This window comes from Herpailurus yagouaroundi, unplaced genomic scaffold (assembly GCF_014898765.1).
Source record: "Herpailurus yagouaroundi ecotype Mexico unplaced genomic scaffold, PumYag 142, whole genome shotgun sequence".
Lineage (NCBI taxonomy): Eukaryota > Metazoa > Chordata > Mammalia > Carnivora > Felidae > Herpailurus > Herpailurus yagouaroundi.
The window spans coordinates 24760249-24781730 of NW_024412397.1; the positions used below are offsets into that span (position 1 = coordinate 24760249).

Here is a 21482-nt window from a genome sequence, read left to right on the forward strand (position 1 = left end):
GGGCTGAGTGGGCTTTGAAGCGCCCGGCTGCCAGGGCCACTGCTCCTCCTAGCGCCGGCGGTGAGGCGTGATCCCTGGCCGTCACCACCCACCGGCCAGGGGCCGCGAGCTCTAACAGTGAGTGTCCAAGCTGGCTGCACGTTAAAATCACCAAGGGCAGCTTTTACAAATTCCAATTCCATTGAAATCAGGCACTCTGGAAGAGGGGCCCACTCCCTGATATTTTAAAAAGCACCCCAGATAACTCCAAAAAGCACCCAAGTTTGTGAACTTAGAGACGGGGAGGGACCTTGTCCTCATAGAGTTTACAGCCTCTGTGAGCGCGAATACAAATTTAAGATAAAAAAGGTTAGGGGCGCCTGGGTGGCTCAGTCGGCTGGGCGTCTGACTTCAGCTCAGGTCATGATCTCGCGGTCGTGAGTTTGAGCCCCGCGTCGGTCTCTGTGCTGACAGCTCAGAGCCTGCAGCCTGTTTCAGATTCTGCGTCTCCCTCTCTCTATGACCTTCCCCCATTCGTGCTCTGTCTCTCTCTGTCTCAAAAATGAATAAACGCTAAAAAAAGATAAAAAAAAGGTTAATTATCCCTGTTGAAAAAAAAAAGGGGCGGGGGGAAGTATCCCGGAGCTGGTGTGGCATCTCCACAGTCATCAACTATGCAGATTCCTTCTAACTTTTGGCACCACCCTCCACAGCGTCATGCATTCTGGTCTTCAGGTTGTCTGTGAGGCAAGATGACCCTGCCAATTCCTTCCTCAGGTCTTGGTCTAAGGCAGCAGAAAAGAGACAAGGGTCACATTCATGGAAGCTACACCCAATGGCTTCTATCTGATTTCACAGGTCATTCACATTTGCAAAAGCAAGACTGGAAGAAAAAAATCATCAAAAAGTTTTTTGATTTAGATAGTTACATTGCATCCTCAACCATGTAGGGGTTCTGCTTGTAAGGGAGAAGGAGAGCATAGGTTCTGGATAGGCACATAGCAGCCTTGGCCATTTCTACTTATTACTTTTAAAAATCTCTGAGGGAAAATTTCAAACTTATAAAGTTAGAATTTAAGATAACGAACCCCATGCTCAACCCATCACCCCAGCTTCAACCATTATTAATTTATCTCAAATTTTTTTCATCTGTACCTCCTGTCCTCTTACCTTTTACCTACTGGAATATTTTATTTTTTATTATTACTATCTTTATTTTAGAGAAAGCATGCAAATGGGGGAGAGGGGCAGTGGGAAAGAGAGAGGGAGAGACAGAGAATCCCAAGCATGTCCACACTCAGTGCAGAGCCCTACTTGGGACTCAATCCCATGACCCTGGGATCATGACCTGAGCCAAAATCTAGAGTTTGGCTGACTCAGCCACCCAGGGACCCCTGGAATATTTTGAAGCAAATCTCAAATATTATATCTTTCCATCCAAAACATCTACAGATTTATCTCCTGAAAATAGAAACTCTTTAAAAATTACCATGTTAGCATGATCACACATAAGTATTTTAACAATTATTTCTGAATACCAAATATCCAATGTTCAATCCCCTGATTATATCATCATTTATTTTTAAACTTTCATTTGTTTGAATTAGAATCCAAATAAGAATCACACATTGTTATTTGGTTGATACATTTTTAATGTTTCTTTTAATTTTGACATACCTACTTATCTAAGGCTAAGTCATTTAACAGGAACAAAGCCTTTCATTGTAGGAATAAAATTTTTTTTTCAACGTTTTTATTTATTTTTGGGACAGAGAGAGACAGAGCATGAACGGGGGAGGGGCAGAGAGAGAGGGAGACACAGAATCGGAAACAGGCTCCAGGCTCCGAGCCATCAGCCCAGAGCCCGACGCGGGGCTCGAACTCACAGACCGCGAGATCGTGACCTGGCTGAAGCCGGACGCTTAACTGACTGCGCCACCCAGGCGCCCCTCATTGTAGGAATAAATGTAAGGCCTCAAATGTCAATATTCTAAGAAAAGTAACACAGTAACACAAATTCACCCTGTAGCATCAAGAACAAACATTATCAGATTATTTCCCATGAGAAAACAAATAGGAAGATGAGAGCATAAAGGCACTGAATTCAAGAGGAGGGGGGGGAAATGTGGGAAAAATATAGAAATGAGTAACTGGATTACACTGCCTAGTTCATATTTCTTTCTAAGACAGGATTATTTATCAAGACTTGAAATACAATGACAGAAACTCAAGCCAAACTGACTTAAGCAAGAAAAAAAGGACTTCATTTGGCTTATAAAACAATAAAGGGTACATGTGTAGGTCTGCAGTTACAGCTGGAGCCAGAAATTCAAACATTTTATTAAAGAACCACCTCTATCTCTCAGTTCTGCATTCCTCTGTGCTGATTCCATTCCCAGGCAGCCTTTTCCCTATGGTGACCGCTGGTACCTCTAGACTCAGACTCTAATAGGTTAGCAGTTCTTGCTTTCCTATGGAATCTAGCAAAATCATTGGTCTAATTTGAGTCATCTGCCCAGTCTTAAACTAAGCAGCCTGTTTAGGGGGGTGGAATGGTCAGGTTGGCCACATATCCTGGAGCTGGGAGTTAGGATAATCCTACCCAAAACACAGGGTCTGAGAGTAGGACAGAAATGGTTTCTGGAATGTAATTTTACAGACAAGGATGAGGAAATTGGGAGGGGTTGTTTTGAACAAAAGTTTGTTGGAGAAAAGCAAGAGTTTCTCATTGGCTGAGTTGCAGAGGGGATTGATTTCTTGTAGGGGATGCAATGTACATCTTTCTGTGTTGGGGTCTGTAATTGATGATTCCGTCTTATTGATGATTCTTCTGCTGGGGTCTATAATTGACAATTCTTCCTATAATTGACATGGAATGGTAAGGCTCCTTCTAGTCTCCTGATTCCATGTCAGAGAGGTTTCCCTTTATTTTTATATGAGCAAGATAGAAGAAATTGCTGGACTGGTCCTTGCAAGAAATATAAGCAAGAGTAAAAGCAATGTGAACTCTAGTCTTCAGGGAAAAATAATAACAATGATAACATCAATAAACTTTTAGTGGGTACTTAGTCTAATTCAGGCATTTTGCACAGATTATCCTATTTAATCTTTGTAATAAACATGAATACTTACAATTATGATCTGTAATTTACAGATGAGGAACTGAGGCTTATAATCACGTACTTGCACAAGTGAGTATCTCAGAGCCTGTCCTCTTTTGATGAGACTCTGTTACCTCTCAGAACCAAAAGGGTCTTTCACTCACCCCCATGTTTTATGTTTTGAACCTAAAGACTCCCATCATTGTTTCATTCTCTCATGCCATGCATATTCCACACGTGCAATTCTGGATTATTTATGAATTCTAAGTGTTTGATACTCAACTGACTTTGACAGAAAATACTTTTCTTTGTATTTTTTGTACTTCCTTTTTGTCCTTTTCTTGCAGCTAGGGGTCAAGTTTAATTTATTTCTGGATGTCCCCAAGTCAGAATCAACTAAGATCCTCATTGTAGAATAAAGATCAAAATCTCTTTAAGCAATAGGACTCTGCGCTTCTGGGAAGCTGGAGAAATACTTAACCCTCTGGTTTTAACGGTGGATAGTGACCAATAAGTTTGGGGACAGCTTCATAGCTCTACTTCCTGAAGAGGGAAAGCTCCCAGTGTAATAGACGGGGTGCATTCTGAGATACCTCACAGATCAGAGATAGGTCTGACCCTTTGGGGAGTTATAACATTCAAGGCAGATTGTGTTTTTACATTCCCTGCTAAACTACGCTCCTTTATCTTGTTCTTAAGTCATTTTCCAACTGACAATATTAAAACCCAAGGCGTACACTCATTATACAGTTCTCATGGGGACCATTTCTCAATTCTCATTGCCTGTCAGAGCAGCTGAGGTGAATCAGCCCAGAAAATCAAACTCCTCAGTTTTACAATGTTTCATACCCTAAAATGATTTAAGCCTCTTGGTGGCATTTTTTTGGTTTTGTTTGTTTGTTTGTTTGTTTGGTCGAGGGTTTTTTTTTTAAACTAGAGAGAAAAAGAGAAAGAAAAAAGCTTACACTTTTCCCCTAGTGTTCTCTCCTCATTTTATGGAGTCTTTATCCAGTGTGTGCTTTTTTAGTGTTATACTTAGAGCCCCAATTTCCGGGCCCCCAGGGTGTCTCTTACAAAGACTCAGAGGGATGTAGTATGGTTAGAGGCAGGGAAGGAAAGTCACCAGCATGAAAACTACACACACACTTCTCTCTCTCTGAGAGAATTCCACCCATTAGTGAGAAAGAGGAAGACGGGGGAAAAAATATCAAGAGACCTTTAGGTAGTCCCAGCTCAGTCATTAACTAGCTCTGTGAACTTGAGGAGTAGATGACTTCTGACATCATGCTCAGCTCAAAGCATTAGGGTTTGTTCCTTTTGAGAAGTATTTCCTGGGGAGCCTGGGTGGCTTAGTCAGTCAAACACCCTACTTCTGGTTTCAGCTCAGGTCATGATCTCATGGTCGTGGGATTGAGCCCTGAGTCAAGCTCTGTGCTGGGCATGGAGCCTGCTTAAAATTTTCTCTCTCGTTCTTCCTCTGCCTCTTCCCCACTCGCACACATATGTGTTCTCTCTCTCTCTGTCTCTCAAAAAGAAAAAAAAAAAAAAAGGAATTCCCTCTTCCTGTGACCTGCTTTTAAATATAAACATGACAAGGTGGAGAGTAATAGACTTTTAAGTTAAAAGGGAGAATTAAGACTGACCCACATTTTGCTTTCCCTACTTCTTAACAAATGTCCCCCAAATAAGTTTTTTTTAAATCCTTGCCTCCCAAAAAATCATTAATAATCGGCAATAAACAGAGATAATGTAAGGTAATAAACTTCAAAAACTGATGTCAAGGAGGGAAGTAGAAGATTCTGGAGCAAAGTGGAAAGGCAGAGGCCTGACTCCTCACCACACGACCACCTGAAATCATATTGGAAAACCCACAAATCTAAGAATTGCAAGCAATCTGAAGATTACCAACTGAGGGATAGCCTTTCTTTCCCCCCTATTCTTGGCAATCACTCTGTCGCTGAGTCCAGTTTCCCATTGGGAAATGACCCAAAGGTTGAGCGTGTTCCCCAAAGAGATGGACTATTCGTTGAAACTGCAAAAAGCAGAACAAATGGCTCGGTGCATTTAACAATGAAAATGAGAAAGTGGGGGAGGCAAGGAAGGAGGAAATCATGCAAGGAATGATAAAGAAAATGATCTATAGGAATACATAAAGGAATAACAAGACATTTTATATCTCTGTGAATTGTATATATACTAATTAAAAATAAGACTTCATCAAGAAGAGAGTAAAGAGAAACAAAAGAAAATGATAAAAAGGAGAGCTTCAGACTGAAAAATATAAATTGAGGGGTGCCTGCGTGGCTCAGTTTGTTAAGTGTCTGACTTTGGCTTAGGTCATGGTGTCACGGTTTGTGAGATCGAGACCCGCATCTGGCTTTGCCCTGACAGCTCAGAGCCTGGAGCCGGCTTCGGATTCTGTGTCTCCCTCTCTCTCTGCCCCTCTCCTGCTCATGTGTGCTCACTCTCTCTCTCTTAAAACGATACACACACACACACACACACACACACACTTCTTTTATTAAAAAATTAGTGGTTTCCCTAGAATTTGCAATATACTATAATATTTGTGGAGCTAAAAAAATTTTTTTAATGTTTATTTATTTTTGAGAGACAGAGACAGAGCATGAGCAGGGGAGGGGCAGAGAGAGAGGGAGACACAGAATCTGAAGCAGACTCCAGGTTCCACCTGGAAGGGCACCTGGGTGGCTAAGTTGGTTAAGTGACCAACTCTTGATTTAGGTTCCGGTCATGATCTCACACTAATAGAATTGAGCCCTGCGTTAGGCTCTACCCTGAGCTTTGAGCCTGCTTGGGATTCTCTCTCTCCCTCTCCCTTTGCCCCTCCCCCTCCCCCTCTCAAAATAAATAAATAAACATTTAAAAAATATACGTATATACATATAAATTGAGGGGCCAAAAAACACGATTACAGAATTAATACACTGAATTACAAATAGCAAGGACTAGAAGAGACACCTTTGGAAATCAAGTTAAGAGAAAAGCTTAAGATGATCAGAGTGCATGCAGTTGAAAAAAAAAGAAATTAAAGAAAACACAGAGAAGCCCACAGAAACAGAAGATAGAAATTATCCAACATGAGGATAATTTGTGTCCTAAATGCAAAGTAACCCCCATAATGGCCAGAAGATTTAATACAGGTGATTACCCAGAAAAAAAAAATTGAGCTTCTAGGTGGAGATGCACACCGCATTCAAGGAAAAGTTATTAAGGGACGCTTTACAACTGTAAATATCAGAGGTAAGTTATTCCACCTTAAGGATAAAGAAAGAATACTTCAACCATTCAGGTGAAAAGCGAATTGACTACAAGAAAGAAAAAAAAAAATCAGGCTGGCTGGCTGGCCTCCAACAACGGTACAGTAGCATTCCTCCCCCCATATTCTTTTTTTTGAAAAATTTCAGCCATACAAAAAAATGGAAAGAATTGAACAGCAAACATCCATATACCCTTCACTTAAATTCTTCAAATTGAAACATTTGCAATTTTTTCCTTCCTATATATCTGTACATACACAGTGGTGGTTTTAAAACTCCACAAATACAGAACCTGGAGCCTGCTTCAGATTGTGTCTCCCTCTCTCTCTGCCCCTCCCCCACTCATGCTCTGTCTCTGTCTCTCAAATAAACATTAAAAAAAATGTTTTTTAGCCCCACAAATATTATAGTATATTGCAAATTCTAGGGAAACCACTAATTTCTTACGAAAGAAGTGTAACTGTTTACTAATAAAAAATGCTCAGGGCACCTGGGTGGCCCAGTCGGTTAAGTGTCTGACCCTTGATTTCGACTCAGGTCATGATCTCACAGTTCATGAGATCAAGCCTTGTGTCAGGTTCTGTGCTGACGGTGGCAGAGGCTGCTTGGCATTCCCTCTCTCCTTCTCTCTCTGCCCCTCCCTTGTTTTCTCTCTCTCTAAATAAATAAATAAATTTAAAAAATAAACCATGCTCTGGGGCGCCTGGGTGGCGCAGTCGGTTAAACGTCCGACTTCAGCCAGGTCACGATCTCGCGGTCCGTGAGTTCGAGCCCCGCATCGGGCTCTGGGCTGATGGCTCAGAGCCTGGAGCCTGTTTCCGATTCTGTGTCTCCCTCTCTCTCTGCCCCTCCCCCGTTCATGCTCTGTCTCTCTCTGTCCCAAAAATAAATAAACATTGAAAAAAAAATTAAAAAAAAAAAATAAACCATGCTCAATGAAACTCAAAGAAAGTAGAAAAAGAATCCTCTGGCAACAAATAGAAAATACTCACAAGCATGACTGATATTAACCCAAATATATGAATAATCACTTTATTTTTTTAATATAGCTTTTTAAAAAAATTTCTTAATTTTATTTAAATCCAACTTAGCATACAGCGTAATAATAATTTCAGGAGTAGAATTTAGTGATTCATCACTTACATATAACACCCAGTGCTCAATAATCACTTTAAATGTGAATGGGTCTAATTATGCCAATTAAAAGACAGAAATTGTCAGAGTGGATTAAAAAAAAAAAGATCCAACCATAAGTTGTCTACAAGAAAACCACTTTGAATATACAGAATCCAATAGATTAAAAGTAAAGGTATGGAGAAAGATTACAACGATAATGCTAATCAAAAGAAAACTAAAGTAGTTATATTCATATTGGACAAAGTAGACTTCAGAACAAGGAAAATTATCAGGGATAAAAAGCGACACTACAGAATAATAGAGGGGTCATTTTCCAAGAAGACTTACATTCTTAAACATGCATGCACCTAACAGCAGAGCATCATAATATGTGAGGCAAAACCTGATAGAAAAAAAAGAAAAATAGACCAATGCGCTATTATAGCTGGAGATCCAACATCTGTCCGTCAATAACTAATAGATCAAGCAGGCAGAAAAATCATTTACGATATAGTTTAATGGAACAACACTATAAATTGATCTAATTGACATTTATGGAATATTCTGGCTAACAAAAGCAGAATACACATTCTTTTCAAGCTTGCAGAGACCATTCACCGAGATAGACCACATTCTGGACCATAAAGTACACCTTCTTATTTATTTATTTATTTATTTATTTATTTATTTATTTATTATTTATTTTTGAGAGAGAGAACTCACTGGAGGGGCAGAGAGAGAGGGAGAAAGAGAGAATCCCAAGCAGGCCCCACATTGTCAGCGCAGAGCCCAACACTGGGCTCAATTCCATGAACCTTGAGATCACAACCTGAGCTGAAATCAAGGGTAGGACACTTGACCCACTGAGCCACCCAGGCACCCCATGGGCTATAAAGTACACCTTAAAAAATTTAGAAGACTACAAGTGATACAAAGTATATTTTTATTTACATTTTTTTTCAACGTTTTTTATTTATTTTTGGGACAGAGAGAGACAGAGCATGAACGGGGGAGGGGCAGAGAGAGAGGGAGACACAGAATCGGAAACAGGCTCCAGGCTCTGAGCCATCAGCCCAGAGCCCGACGCGGGGCTCGAACTCACGGACCGCGAGATCGTGACCTGGCTGAAGTCGGACGCTTAACCGACTGCGCCACCCAAGCGCCCCACAAAGTATATTTTTAGACTACAATGGAATTAAACTCTTAAAAGTCATATCTCGAAATTGAGTCACATTGTTGGGTTAGGGCTTCAACATATGAATTTTGAGGGGACACGGCTCACTATATCGTACACACACACACATCTTCAACTATGAGAGGCTAATTTATGTCTCTGGCTTCTAGAGTCTAGCATTTTAATGCAACAGAATGTGTCCATGTAATAAAAGAATAAGGTGAGAAGTTCAGTGGCCTGTTGAGGGGAAGGGACAAGGACGCAAATAAAAAACTTAATATTTTTTCAATAATATTAAGAAGGAAATCTTTCTTCCTTCTACCTCACATATTCTAGAGGATGGTTGTTGCACTTGGGGGGCATAAAATACCCAACCCAAACAATAACAAGGTGAAAACAGCCCCTTGAATCCTGACTGGTTGTGGCTAAGCTGACCTCAAGAGAGACTCAGAGCTGACTAGAAATTGGAGCACCGGTTTCTACTAAAAGAAAAGGAGGACGAGATGTATTAATAGAGCAGCTTTATAGTACAAAATCTCCCCAGTTTTTCACAGAGATTGTATGTTACTGTTTTCTGCCATATGCTTAGTTCACACAAAGAAAAGAGTAAACGCACTATATAATCAATGCCTTGACAAAAATAAGACGGAAAAAAACCTGGGTAATTTGAGGAGAATTTAATCAAAGGGACTGCTTGAAAAACATGGCAGAGTTTTCAGAAGGTGACAATTGATGGTGCAGTTCCCTGGGGCTTATAACCTTAAGGAACAGTTATTATCTCTAAATGTGAAGACTTAAAGTCACATGAGTTTGCGGAGGCAGCTCTGTGGAAGCGGCCACCTGGCAGGAGCTGTGACCTCTGGTTAGGTTCAGAGCACCCCTGTCAGAAACTCAACAGGAAGGAAGCTAGGAGAATAAATATCTGCCTGTATTTTCTTCCCACCTGTGGGTCTTCTTCTGATAACCCCTACTTCCATTGGCTGGACCCATCCTGAAGCCAGGAGGCAAAGGGAAATCTTGAAGCAGTCCATATAGGTCAGGCCCCCTCAGTCCAGGACTGGGTGGACAATCATGGAGAGTGGACCTTGAGGAGAAGGCAACTAACACGTACACTTAGGTCGTGGCTTTCACATATCGATATACTTTGAATTTGGTAAAATATTTCTTACAACAGAGCATCAGTACTTTATGTATAAATATTTGAGATCAAGTATTATAAGTCACAAAAACCATATCTTTTGACAGAGACTTTTCCCAAAACATTGAACACGTAAAGGACACTGTTATATTCATATTTATAAACTGGGCCGTTTCCAATTCTCGAAGCAGAGAACAGCAAGCCTTGCCAAGTTTTCTAGAATCAATTAATTGCAGAAATACCTGCCAGTCAGATCTCTACTAATGGGTCACAGGAAAACCAGAAAGAACTGTTTGTATACCATTTATATAGATGTGTTCATTTTGCTGACTATGTTCTAATCTTCTAGAACCAAGGTGTTTTTCTTGCTTACCTTCTGCAAGTTCTTCTCCTTAAAAAAAACTTAGCAATAAAAATGAAAACTCAAGGGGCGCCTGATTGGCTCAGTTGGTTAAGCATCAGACTCTGGCTCAGGTCATGATCTCATAGTTTGTGAGTTCAGGCCCCGCATTGGGCTCCGTGCTGACAGCTCAGACCCTGGAGCCTGCTTCGATTTCTGTGTCTCCCTCTCTCTCTCTCTGCCCCTCCCCTGCTCATGCTCTCTCTCTCTCTCTCTCTCAAAAATAAATTAACATTAAAAAATTTTTTTTAATGAAGACTCAATTGGAATTTCATTTTATTAACTGTCATTATGATGTCCAAATCTGTATAATGAGGTGATTTCCACATTTTGGAAAATTCTATCTGTGTAGATATGACCAAGCAAACAGAGTATGCTTCTACATCTTGTGTAAGCCTTACAGCTAAATTAATAATAATTCATGTATTTCCAAGATGCTTCTAAGATTTTAGATCTTTACATCAAAGATTGATCAGACCTCATTAGAACACTCCCAGGATTTACTATATCTCCCAGACCTCCAAATAAACTTCCCAGATAACCTAGGAAATGGTTGAATTACATCAGAGATCTCTCACACGATGTTAAATTACTGTTATAGCAGAGGGGACAAACCCAAGCACAGATTTATCCTCCCAGTTGCTATTGACGTTTGAGAGAAATGGAGGCTGCCTAGAAGGGTTCTGAGCCTCAAACAACTCCCCAGAGCCTAGCCACACTCATAGGAAGCAACACAATCATGCCAGCTCAGATGTGCCCATGCCACGGTGGTGCCTACAGCAGCAAAGCTCAATCCTTCCCCTCTCCACAGCTTAGCAGTTCCTTGCACATTCTGCAGGTGAGTGGCTCAGCTCTTCCCTCATCACACCTCAGTGAAGCTGCTCCCAGGACCTACACTGGCCCATTTTCTTCTCTGCCCGACATGGGTCCCTATACCCCACTGCCAGACCATGCACTTCCCCTTAATGCCTGGGCCCAGCTCCCCGCCCCACTTCACACGATGCATTTCCACACTACCTGCCCCGTTGCCTGTCGGAGCAACAATCCCCACCATCCATCAGGCTCCATGGGTCTTGCCCAGCTCTTGGTTATGCCCTTCCATCCATGGCAGCTATGGAATGGTAACAGCACCCTTCTCATGCTTATTGTTCATCAAAATAGACTGGTGATTCAGCTCATCGAAGGCCAAATCGGAGTTCAACTGTGCACGGACCCCTCCCCCAATTCGGATGTTGAAGTCCTAGCCACCACTACCTCAGAATGTGACCTCATTTGGAAATGGGGTCTTTAAAGGGCTAATCAAGTTAAACTGAGGCCAATAGGTGGGTACTAATCCAATATGCCTGATGTCTTTATTAAAAGGGGATATTTGGACACAGAGATACAGATGAAGGGAAGACACGGTAAAGATGCAGGGGGAGTACAGGCCAAAGAGAAGGAAGCGTGGGACAGATCCTTCCCTCACAGCCCTCAGAAGGTACCAATGCTGCCAGCACCTTGGTCTTGGACTTCCATCCTCCAGAACTGTGAGACAACAAACTTCTGTCATTTACGCCACCCACTCTGTGGCACTTTGTTACAGTGGGCCTAGCAAACCAATATAGGATATACTGCTACACCGGGCTCTGGATTTACTGATTCATTACGGCGAAACCGGGCTCTTCCCGGTGATATTGTTTTGTTTTGTTTTGTTTTGTTTTTTAATGTTTAATTATTTTTGAGAGAAAGAGAGAGAGACAGAGCATGAGTGGGGGAGAAGCAGATTGAGAGGGAGACACAGAATCCAAAACAGGCTCCAGGCTCTGAGCTGTCAGCACAGAGCCCGACGCGGGGCTCGAACTCACAGACCGCGAGATCATGACCTGAGCCGAAGCCGGACAGCTCAACTGACTGAGCCACCCAGGCGCCCCTTGTTTTATTTTTTTAAACCATGAGCTCTAAAAGAAACGTTGTTTTGTTCAATATATTCGGTTTAAGAAGTGGTGAGAGTGTTCATTTAATTTTTATGTAGGTCCTTAAGAGTTAAGCTTTGAGTGGAGAAGTTTTGTTCCTTGATGATGCCAAAAGGATGAGATTTTTACCATAAAAAAGAATGCTTGACCTGTGTTTGGTATCCATAAGGCTTCGGCAAATCAAAGTTTTAGTCAGAACAACGTATATTTGCTGTCTTCTTCAAAGTCGGTAAAGCAAATGTTTGCTTTGCTGAAACGCTGGTTGGAAGGCGCCTCTGCCATGTCGCCACTAGATGGCAGGGCAGCAGCGTTCTTCCTGAGGCCACAGGGAAACCAGAGGCAAATTCAGACCTGCTGGGAAAGTTTGCGAAGATAGACCAAAAAGTTTAGTTTTAGTTACTTTTTAGCTTATCTTCATAAACTTCACTGTATTCTTTCTCAGCACTTGCTTTTTCTTTTATAAAACGAGCACATGTTTTTAGCTGCAAATCTGAACAACACGGAAGAGTGTAGGGCATAAAATCAAAACTCTCATTTATTCTACCTGTCAGAAGCAAATAGCTGGAGGTCCTGCTCCTGGGGATAACATGGCTAGAGCATGGACCATTCCCTGAATTCTGTGTAAATACCTCTGCTCAAGGTTCCCTCCCCACCCATTTACTATGTATGTCACTCAAACCTCACAGAATCCCAACTCCAATCCAACCCTAACCCCAACCTACAGTCCCCCCTTGGTTATTTTTAGAAATTTGTTAGCAGTGTTCCCAGTGCTCACCATAAATACCAAATCTTGTGACAGCTGCAGCATCAGATATTAATCTTGGAAAGATTGATAAACTCTGCCATTTTTAATTATAGGTAAAACACTGACATCTGAAGAGACATCACAGAGAAATCAGACTTTGGTTAAGAAACAAATGTCACTTTGTGTGGTCAGACATAGGAAGTTTACTTATTTCGGAGTTAAATTGTAAATTCCTATTTTTTGAATTAAAATACAGTAAAACTGACTTCTTACAGGTTTAACACATGTATTGATTTGTATAAATTCCATCACGATCAGGATCCAGAAAAGTTCCAGCACCCCAAAACAACTCCTCTGTCCCTTTGTCATTACACCCTAATGGCCTCTAAAATCTATATGTAATTCTCACGTGGCTTAGTCACTTACCAGTTCTAACGCCCAGTCCTCTGGTGTATACCTTCTGCCTCCTCACCACCCCAGCAATGCCCTGCCTAAATCAACCCAAATCTAGGCATGGGTTTAGTGCTCCTTAAGCCTTGAATCTTTCACCAAGTTTTTATATTGATTTGCAAACTATAACAAGGTAAGTAAATGTATTTGATCCTCAATATGACGGAAAGATTCTCAGATAAACACACACACACACACACACACACACACACACACACACACAATCCAACTATGCAGTTTGAGACACACCCAAATATATAGAAAGAACAGGCTGTGTGAAGACAGCATTATCGTTTCAATCTCACCTCCAGAGTAAATCTAACCCCTTCAAGCTCATAAATTGTCTTGAATTTAGATTTCAAAGATACTATAGATGTATGTAGGATATGCATAGACTTCTTCAGACTTTCAGGGGAAAACCTGGAAATGCTGAGCCTCCTTTCCTCCTCCTGCCTACACCCAAGGAGAAAGCAGTGATCCTCCCATAAAGATCAATCTCCCCACTCTGTACAGGATTTTGCCCATTAAATTCTGCCTCCTGATTACTGTGTAACTGGTATCCTATCCTATAGGATTTATATTTTATTTTTTTAATGTTTATTTATTTTTGAGAGAGACAGGGAGAGACAGAGCACAAGTGGGGGAGGGGCAAAGAGAGAGGGAGACACAGAATCCGGAGCAGGCTCCAGGCTCTGAGCTGTCAGCAGAGAGCCTGACGAGGGTCTAGAACTCACAAACAGTGAGATCATGACCTCAGCCTAAGTGGGATGCTTACCCGACTGAGCCACCCACGCGCCCCGGATTTATATTTTAAATAAATCTAGCTCTGATCAATTAATCAGTCAATCAGTGAATCATTCAGTACAACTAAATGTCCCTGGCTTCAATTCGTTTGCTTTTAGCACTGTTTTTCACAAACATTTTTTTCTGGTGTCTGCTTAAGATTCTCAATAAAGCCTCTTGGTGAATTTCCTAGCAACGTTACCTGCAGCTGGCGAATATGTCTCTCAATGGCAACAGGGCGCAATACAGCATCCACTATACCTGTAAATTCTATTGCTAAACTATTTCACCCCCAGAACGGAATGTGTGGATTATCTGTCCCATTAGCTATCCTGCCCTTTCACCTGGACTGCCCCACATATGTTCAGGACAGATTTGGAATTGGCAACATTGTCTTATGAATCATCACAATCAGATTTGTTATTGCTTAGAAAAATAGGGTCAAATTTAGAGTCCAGCTCTCAGGAGGGGAACCAGATTAGGAATGGTTTGAGACATATGGTCAGGGGGTGAGCTGGGTGATTGTGGCAGGACTCCATGCTTCTCAGACAAAGTTGCCTTCATGGCTGTCATCTTCAAAGGAAAGCCCAGGTTCCTTGGAATGACACAAAATTCTACTGCTGGCCTGGCTCCTGCCTACATCACTAGCCTCAGGAACTACTCCTCTTGTCCAGCAGTTGATGCCATAGGAGCAGCTAGTAAGATTTGACAGATGAGTTCACCACTTAACCCACCACCAAGAAATAACCCCCATGAGTCAGCTTTCATATATAAATGATCTCTCTGGAAAACCATCATTTGTGGTCTCAAAGGCCCTTCAGTCTCCATGACATTGACACCCGGGAAGGCTGTCGCCTTGTGATGGGGTGTGTATGTCCCAAAGGAGACACAGGGCTGGGAAGCAGATGATCTGGGCACGGAGCTGGCCATTAACCAGCTTGAGATATGGAACTAATTTTTCATCTCGTGGAGCGTGGGCTATGGAATCTCATGGAGCTGTGGGAGTCATGCCTTTGTCTCTCAGTCTTCTCCCGGCTGTCCACCACCACTTTATGTGACCTGCTAGCAGCCTGGCTGAACCCACCCTACAGACCTGGACATTGGAGGAAGGATGGAGGGCTGGAAGGACTGCAGTTGTGTAGACGACCAAGGGAATGCTGCTCACCATAGAATATCACTAGGTTCTGCATTCTGCTGTAGACTGTTGCTGTAAGCACCCTATATTCCTTTGTTTCTGCCTAGCCAGTACAATACTCCAGACACTACTCCATCCACACTTATGCAATCACGGAGACACTGGCTTAGCCCCTGCATTGTGTGTGGCGCAATGGAAGACCCAGGTGGTCACAGTTATCCCAGGCATTACTGGTGGGAATGTAAAATGATGCAGCCGCTTTGGAAAACAGCCTTGCAGTTCATTGAATGATTAAATATAGAGTTATCATATCATCCAGCGATTCCATTTCCAGGTAGTAATTCCCAATAGTAATGAAAACATGTGTCCGTGCAAAAGCTCATCCACACATGTTCATAAACATTATTCATGATTGCCAAAAAAGTGGAAATCCAACCCAAATGTCCATCAACAAATGGATGCATGAAATGTGTTATATCCAAACACTGGGATATTATTTGGCCATAAAAAGGAATGAAATACTGATATATGCTACCACAAGAATGAATCTTGAAATTATGCTAAGAAACCAGTCACAAAATGCTAATATTATATGATTCCATAAATATGAAATGTCTAGTCTAAGCAAATCTACAGAAACAAAAAGTCGATTTTGACTGCCTGGGGCTGGAGAAGTTGGGGAGAAATGAGGAGTGTCTACTAATGGGTACAAAGTTTCTGTTTTGAGCTGATGAAAATGTCCTCAACTGCTTGTGGTAATCTCTGCACAATTATGTGATTATACTAAAAACCATTGAATTGTACATTTTAGATGGGTAAATTCTGTGACTTGTGAATTTTACCTCAATAAAATTGCTTCTTTAAAAAAAAACAGGGAGATAAAATAAAATACATTGTTGGTGAAACTGGTACAGCCGCCTTGGAAAAGCTTGGCAGTTTAAAAAAGTTAAACATACTCTTATCATATCACCCTGCAATCCCACATAGGTATCTACTCCAGAAAAATGAAAATTTATGTTCACACACAAAAAATTGTAAGCAAATATTTGCAGTGGCTTTATTCATAACTACCAAAACCTAAGGCCTTTCAATAGACAGATAAAACACGGTACACCTATACAAATCTAGCGCAATTAAAAAGAAGAACAGGGGCGCCTGGGTGGCTCAGTCGGTTGAGCGTCAGACTTCGGCTCAGGTCACGATCTTGCGGTCCATGAGTTCGAGCCCCGCGTCAGGCTCTGGGCTGATGGCCCAGAGCCTGGAACCTGCTTCGGATTCTGTGTCTCCCACTCTCTCTCTGCCCCTCCCCCCTTCCTTGCTCTGTCTCTGTCTCAAAAAAAAAAAAAAAAACAACAACTGATAAATGCAACAACTTGGAATTTCACAAAACATCCATCCAAGGGAAAGAGGCCTAAGTAAAGGGTTCCTTCTATATGACATTTTGGAAAAGGCAAAATTATAGCAGTAGAAAACATCTCACACCTTCCAGGTGGTAAAGATGGGGGGAGAGGTTGACTACAATGGGGTAGCACCAGGGAAATTTCTGGGAGGTGATGAGACAGTTCTGTATCTTGATTATGGTGGCTGTGTACATATTACCGTGCATTTGTAAAAATTCATGGAACTGTACAGGAAAGGAATGAATTTTATCTCATGTAAACTAAAATAAGTGGGCTAAAAAAAAACAGGGGCGCTTGGGTGGCGCAGTCGATTAAGTGTCCGACTCTTGATCTCAGCTCAGGTCATGATCTCGTGGTTTGAGCCCTACATTGGGCTCTGTTCTGATGGTATGGAGCCTGCTTGGGATTCTGTCTCTCCTTCTCTCTGCCCCTCCCCCACTTGTGTGTTCTCTCTCTCTCTCTCTCTCTCTCTCTCTCAATACATTAATAAGCTAATTTAGTTTGTCATTGGGATAGTGCAGCAGTTTTTGGGACACAACAAGGATTTTCAGTGTTTCAGTGTGAGTACAGCTCATATACTGATATGTAGGGAGGGTTGGTAAAAAGCAAGGAAAATGAAATGTGAGTTGGGGTCTAGTTGGGCAGGGTTTGTCTGCCCTCTCAGAAAGTGGTCAGTAAAGAAGACCCTGGGACATCTGTGAGACAAAGATGTGGTCTTGTAAGGCCCAGATATACAGCAACTAGAGAGGTGGGGCTGACAAACTAGACAAGAGATGCTGACAATGATTTTCAGACGTAACTAAGGGAGAGTGAACCTAATCACAAGAAAAACAAATGAGAGGCACGGGGGTGACTCAGTTGGTTGAGCAACTGATTTGATTTTGGTTCAGGTCATGATCCCAGGGCTGTGGGATACAGCCCCCTGTCCAGCTAGGTGCTGAGCTCGGAGCCTGCTTGAGATTCTCACTCTCTCTCTCTCTCCTCCTGCTCGTGCTCTCTCTCTCTCTCTCTCTCTCTCTCCCTCCAAATAAATAAATAAATAAATTTAAAAAATAAGTAAGAAAGAAAAATGACTTATTTTAAAATTTCAGTTTATTAAGGAGAGGAGAACAGATTACAGGGGCCCTTTTTTCCTCTCCAAGGCCAGAAGAAAAGCTCAAGTTCCTACTGCCCTCCTAGCAAGAAGCGCCTACATTGTTCCCACTTCCGGACAGGCGGACATATCTACAGCCAGCTAGCAAAGAGTCTGCAGGATCTCAGCATGTAGTTAGGGACTAGATCTAGTTTTGGGGTAATACGCAGGCTGGTGGCTGCTTTGCTCAGCCATTGGGTAAAGCTTTGCAGGTCTGCAGTTCTTATTTGTGTTGTTTTACATAACCCACACAGGTTTGTTTGTTTTTTAATTTTTTTTTCAAACGTTTATTTATTTTTGGGACAGAGAGAGACAGAGCATGAACGGGGGAGGGGCAGAGAGAGAGGGAGACACAGAATCGGAAACAGGCTCCAGGCTCTGAGCCATCAGCCCAGAGCCTGACGTGGGGCTCGAACTCACGGACCGCGAGATCGTGACCTGGCTGAAGTCGGACGCTTAACCGACTGCGCCACCCAGGCGCCCCCCCACACAGGTTTTAACCTGGTACTTGTGTTGCTTGCCCTGACAAATAGTGAAATTGTTAACATGTTCCGAACACCCTAAAAGTACGGGTCAGGCCCAAAGATTCCTCCTGATGGATTGAGGCAGCTGCTTGTTCAGTGCTGAAATTAAAATCACTTACCTTGTTAAGGAAGAGTTGTAAGAATGGTTGACTCTTGAACAACATGGTGATTAGCAGCATCGATCCTGTGTGAAGTCGAAAATCCACATGTAAGTTTTGATTCCCCCAAAACGTAACTACCAATAGCCTGTTATTGACCAGAAGCCTTATGGATAACATAAACAGTTGGTTAACATATATCTTGTATGTCATGTGTATTCTATATTGTATTCTTATAACAAAGTAGGTTAGGGAAAAGAAAATCATATGGAAGACTAAATACTATACTGTATTTATACTATACTATGTTATATTCTATATTGTATTTATTTTTAATCGTGTTTAAGTGGGATGACTGGTGCAGTTCAAATCCCTGTTGTTCAAGGGTCAAGTGTAATCTTAAAATACTACAGCAATAAGAGGCTTGGTGACAGCTGCCCTGGAGGCAGACAGGACAAGTGTACCCTGTGTGAAGCCAGAGTGCAGTGGGGAGCCTGCAAAGCTCTTGTCTTTACTTGTGAAGACCTTGGAACCCTGCAGTCCAGGAATGGCCCAAAAGATGCCCACAAAGATCTGGAGAGAGCAGTGGAGAATAACATCTTGCGGGTGGTGGCCCCAGTGCACTCCCAAGAGGAGCCATCCAGTCCAGCCACTCCTGTAAACCACCCTGCACTATTCTGGGCACCCAGGGGCACATCCGGCACAGCCTCTATGCTTTGCCTCAGGAGATCTGGCTGGAAGGCCACTGCCGGGTGATCTCTAGACACTGATCCCAGAGATTCCCTCCAGCGGCCTGGAGTCTGATGATGCGTGGGAAACCCAGACGCCGCTAAGGATGCATGCTTCCAGCTGTTGGCCTGGTCCACAAGTAGGGAGTCACCTCCAATGGCTCCTGGAAAACATCTGACTCAGATGTAATCCTCTGCAATTGCATAGAGTTGATCCGTGAGCAGTTGACTGTATCCAAGGACAGATGGATCAAGAGCTGGGCACCAGGAGGAACAGAAGGATAACTGTATATGACAGTTACCACTTGGAGATGGCCACTCCAGAATGGAGTGAGGAATTCCTCTGTGCAGAAGTGGGAGCTGGTGAGTGATGGCCAGCAACCACAGGACATTTACGAAGATGAAAATGATGAGAACAGTGAGGAAAACTGGCACGGCGGGTGCCCACAGGAGGCGAACGGTGCCAGAGATGAAGATTCCAGAGGCTCTGGTGAATAGGACAGCCTCAGGGAAAAGGAAAAAGGCAATGGCAGACCAGAGGTGTGAAGCAAATATCCTTCACATGTGCAGGAGTTTGGCTCTGACAACCCCAATGACCTGGATTCAGACTGATGATGATCCTGTGATATCTATGAGGTTCTATCACAGGTCCTTGGGGGCTCTGTGTCTGCAGCGTCAGCTGTCCTGGTTATGCCTTGTTGGGTTTCCTAGCTTAACACATGGAAGGAAGATGCATGGCCAACATCACCATCCTACCAGTGAAAACTTGTGCTGAAGAAGTTTGTCTTTTCCAGTAACACCAGGGTTCCTTTGCCTCCATCAAAAATGATACTATAGTTAAAAAAAAAAAAAAAAGCTGTGAAAATGAAGCTTCTTGGCGCAGGCATTTTCCCATTCTCCTCCTGTGCTGAAGCCAGTAAGTGGAGGAGAGGCTCCTGTTTTCTCGGCACTGGGACTTCCTACCTCACCAGGGCACCTGCCTCCAGTAAAAGCCTGTTTCTCTTAATAGAGGGAATCTAGAAGGGCTACAGTGGGACCCTTATGGCAGCACAGGCTGGATAGTGATAGTCATTAGTGAAGGAAATAGAATCTGCCTGAGCTCTGAGAGGCTTTGTTAACAGCTGTCTCCACCTCCCTGCTTTCTGACTTTGATAATAGTTGTAAATATCGCTGTCTTCCTCTGGCAGTGGTGCCAAGAAACAGGGAATGTGTGAATGTGATACTGTGTTTAGTGAAAGCTAACTTTAAACATGAAAAGGAAACAGCATGGGGCGCCTGGGTGGCGCAGTCGTTGAGCGTCCGACTTCAGCCAGGTCACGATCTCGCGGTCCGTGAGTTCGAGCCCCGCGTCAGGCTCTGGGCTGATGGCTCAGAGCCTGGAGCCTGTTTCCGATTCTGTGTCTCCCTCTCTCTCTGCCCCTCCCCCGTTCATGCTCTGTCTCTCTCTGTCCCAAAAATAAATAAATGTTGGAAAAAAAAAAAAAGAAAAGGAAACAGCAGAGCAAAAGAAAAAAAATCAGTGACTTCCCTCTTCTCCTATTTTTGTTTGATTGAAGGAAAACATCGGTTCAAACGAAAATGTAAGCTTTCTATTTGTTACACTTCTTTGTAGTATTACGAAGGTTTCTCGAAATCTTTTGTATCATGAGCAAATATAAGCATGTATATTGTAAATTCGTATAGGATGACATCGAATAATACATTTAAGAACAAACAAAACATTTTATAGCTGCGTTCGTGTTTTGAAATGCAAACAATAGCAGTCCATATGAAGAAACGTAAAAACCATCCCAAACTATTTCAAAGAAATCACACAAGGATGATTTTATTTTTGTTCTTTGTTTTCTTTTCACGGAATTCCCTGCTTTGCTTGAGATCAAAAGAATATTAGAACAATAACAGGTTTTAAAACAGCACGAAACAAAGACATAACATGGCAGCCTGCCATAAGCGTTCTGAAAACTGCAAACCTTTATTTTCCCATTTTAGTATATGTCCTGCCAAAGTGAGCGCTTGTTTCATCTCCCTAAATCATCAGGAGAAGAAAGAGGAGTAAGCCAGGAAACACTGCAGGGGGAGAAAGTCATATCACAGTGCTAGAAAAAACAAGTCAGCAAAGAGTGAGAAATTTAATTCGGTTGTGGTATGAAAGGCGATGCCTGGCAGAGAACAGCAGTTATCCAGAGCAGGCTCCAGCAGGCGTCCCACTTCGTGAAGGGATTCCCCCCCTCCTATCCTAGTACTCAGGGCCCCCACATAGTAGGGAGGACAGGGGTTGGGGCTGTCACATCCCAGAGGAAACAGCCTCAGGTTCCCTGCTCCAAAGAGCCAGATTCCTGAAGGGCTGCA

General features: G+C 42.6%; 1 long non-coding RNA gene across 1 annotated transcript; it reads left to right on the top strand.

The window, feature by feature from the left end:
* The first annotated feature begins 2 nt into the window (after positions 1-2).
* On the top strand, positions 3-11802 carry LOC121032639 (uncharacterized). The gene is made up of 3 exons (XR_005791404.1): positions 3-117; positions 3134-3170; positions 11549-11802. It is a non-coding gene; the product is annotated as an uncharacterized LOC121032639 (long non-coding RNA).
* The last annotated feature ends 9680 nt before the right edge of the window (positions 11803-21482 follow it).